This window comes from Centruroides vittatus, unplaced genomic scaffold (genome assembly GCF_030686945.1).
Source record: "Centruroides vittatus isolate TY-2023 unplaced genomic scaffold, ASM3068694v2 contig_300, whole genome shotgun sequence".
NCBI lineage: Eukaryota > Metazoa > Arthropoda > Arachnida > Scorpiones > Buthidae > Centruroides > Centruroides vittatus.
Window position 1 is genome coordinate 1,378,065 of NW_027121917.1, and position 3,902 is coordinate 1,381,966.

Sequence of the window (3,902 nt, forward strand, 5' to 3'; positions counted from 1 at the left end):
CAAAATCATATAAGGAACATAAAAAGTTTCAATAATCTTTAAACAAAATTATGATTTATTTTAATTTTAGAGCAATTTTAGGATATTTAAATATTGTTTAATATACAGGTAATTTTCCGTATTCGCGTATTTGATGTTTGTGTTTTTGCCTATTTGAGAGTGAAAAGTTGTGACTAACTAACGACAAGAAACATTTGTGAATTGATTTCACAGTATTTCCATTCCATTACATTACAGTACTTGTAAAAATCGTACTTTCTGTTATCTCCAATTTTTTTCATTTTTGACAAAACCAAGCATAGTACAGCCCCAAGCATAGTACTACCAAGCTGAACTCACCCGAATTATGGCAATAATACTTTCTGCTAAATTGTAAATAACAAAGCTTATATCACAATTATGTAAATAGAGTATATACAGTAAACACAACAATAAACAGTAAATACAGTAAATTCCATACAACAACAACAACAACAATAATAATAATAATCCGTAATAATATAAAAGATGACAAAGTACAGTACATAGTTGGTAAGAGGTTTGAAGAATGTAGAAAGATGATATTGCGAACATACTGTATCAGTTAGCTGCAGAACCACAAATGAGGAACTGAATATGATAATTTCAGAAAATTTGCACGATAGCGAAGAGGAAGGTGGTAAACAGGAAAAACGCTAAAGTTGCACCAACGACAGCTTAGGGTCTGATTCTTGCAAGGGTTTGCAAAAATAAGACCTTATTCCTGAGCCTAATCTCAAGTTGAAACGAGTTTTGGAAGCAGCCTGGCTTGAAGGGTACGAATAAAAAGTCCCTTAAGTAACATTAACTCAGTTTTTCCAAACTGTTTTATATTAAGATTATTGTGGAGAAGTTAAGACTAATAATTTTAATATAATTCAACATATGAATAAAATAAACATTAGGCATGGTTATTATTATTTGCTTGTTGAATCATCTGAAAAAGTTTAAATATTCCCGAGATAGCAACATACAATATTTTAGCTCAGCCACATTGGCTTGACCCACAGAAATTTAACTCGATTTTCTCATAGGCCTCCCTATTTGATACTGGAGAGTTCGTATTCGCGAGATTTCCAAGGATCCTAACCCTCCCAAATACCGAGAGTTACGTATACGTTAACATTTTTTAAAATTGATAGGAGCAATGTCAAGACTGCTCTTGCACTTAAAACTAAAATACATGTTAATTCAAAAAACTTTACAACTTTGAAAGTTTATAGAACTTTAAGTAGAAGACTTAGAGAATCGCTTAAAATATTCATTTACAGTAAAATATAACAAGGCTGTGTTCGAGATGTCAGAGAAGCATACTTCGTGATGGGATCACCGGAAGTAACGCCATTTTAAAATTGGTTCGAAATCGTAAGTGTATCATAGAGCAATCTCCCACAAAACCCAGATCAACGTAGCTACAACTATTCTAACTGCCACCATTTTAACAATTTTTACAAAAAATAAAAAAGTTAATGAATCTATAGATATTAAAACTGTTTATTCTACTAAACAATTAGAAATAATATTAGGAAGTAAACAATAAAAAAAGTAGGAACTTCCTAGTTAGCCGGTTTGTCCTCATTATAGAACTTGTCCAAGTCCACAATGGTTATGGAAATAAAGGCATATATATATATATATATATTTATATTTATTTTTTTTTTAAAGCATAAGTTTTTCATGGATTCACGCCTCACCAACGAGCTGTCCACGTGGAGATTTTCCGCGTTTTTTCACGTGTTAAACACTTAAATAGGGGCCACTTTCAAGTAGAAAATCCTCTCGGAGACACCCCCGCTTGGTTGATTGTCAATGCGCCGTGTTGCATTATCTATTCAATCCTACAATCCTATTTTTAGTCTTAGTAATAGTTTTTCTCCTATAAAAATTTTGTTTCATTTATATTCATAAGTTAAAATAATGGAACCTTTCTTCATTCCTAATTAATTATAGATGTATATTTTAATAATACAGTCATAATTGATTTCATTTTTTATTCAATTATAATTCTTTAATACATAAAATTTGGTAATAAACAATTAAAAATTTTACTCGTACTTTAAGAATTTTGACGATTATTGAATTTCGATGCTTTAAATTCTAATTCACTTAAAATTGTGACATTCTGACATATTCAATTAATATTTATTGATTATATTTTGTTACTATTTTAATAGTCGAAAAAATCTGAAATTGTATTAACATTCTACTCATAGTTAAACAAAATAAATATTTCTTATCACGTTTAAAAGAGTAAAGAAAATGAAAATGTATGAGATATCTGAAGATAATAGAAAATCTATACCAGAAACACTACTAGAATATTATTGTAACAACTACAAATGTGTATATTGATAGAGTACTTTGGAATCACTTTTTCCTTCTAAGCGAGAGTATTTCATTAATTTATACTAAAATCTTTTAAATGTTTTCATGGGAAAGACGATTGTGCAAAAATTAAAGTTCATTTATTTTGATGCATCATCGAAACTTATCGGAAGACTTTCAATTCTTTTTCCAATTCCGCGAATAATTTCATATTTTATTACGTGAAAATTAGTAGTAAAATCTTACAGTTTAAGATATTTTAATGTCTAAATAGATAGCATCGAAATTACAATAACAAAATACTTTTAACTTTCAATACTCTCAAAATATAAAAACAAATTTCATAATTATCAATATTGATTTAAGCACACAGATATGAAAATTGACATTTTTGCATTCTCGAAAACAATTAGTGACTCAACCTCCATTAAATCAACCTCTAAATATATATTATTTTCAATAGTCTCTCTTTAATGGTGAATGAAAAAAACATTCAAAATTACCGTTTATAATATAATAATAAGAAATTGAGTGCTTACCGGTGGCCAAATAGATAAATCACTGAACAGTAGTAATTGGTCGTGGATTCGTGTGTGATCAAACGGGATGGCTACGTGGAGTTTACTGTTTTTTTTTTTTTTTTTTTTCACGCATTTAACATCTAAATAGAGGGTAGCTTCATTAAAAAGTTCTCCCGTTGCTCTGTCCCATCAAGTGAGTTTTAACCTTACTTAAAATAATCTTAAAAGTATATAGCAGCTGCCTGACTTTTGGACTACCTCAAGTATTCAATTTTTATATTTTACTGAAATTTATTTATATTATTATATACTAATAAACGTTATTATAATTTACGTAAAGTTAGAAAATGAAGAAACATCTCGTATATGTTCATATTCAGGGAATAAGTGAATATAATATGTATAATAAAATCTATATTAGCATTGTGAAGGATCAATGAATAAGTGAACGTTATCCAACAAAATAAAATGTTTTAAATCAGATTAATATTAAAAATATAATTTAATATATTCAAAAAACTTTCAATAGTGCGTTCAACCGAATTTGATCTTGAAATCATCCTCACTGTTAAAATATTAATACAATACGATACTATAACTTGACTATATTACTTGTAATTTTATCCTTAAAATGTTTAGACTAGCTTAATATTAGATGTTATTTAAATAAAAATTTATATGTAATAATACCTACACCATTCCATAAAAATTTGAAATTAATCTTAAGATAATGCTTTTTTACAGACTAAATTAATCAAATATCAAAATAAGAGAATGAAAAAGCAGATGTCTTGTGTAGGTGGCATGCAGCTAAGTAAACAAGCCAATGACATACTTCGTTTCATAAAAACGGACTGTATCATTAGCTTGCCTAGTTATTTCTACTACTTATAAACTAAAAATAGTATGTAATTATAAATCTTTCGTGGGCGTAAAAAGAGCATCTCAAAGTTTGCATTTTAAAATTATAAGCAAAGGATGTAAATTATTATAAACTTTTGTAAATTCTGTAAATACAGAATTAAACATAAAAAATAT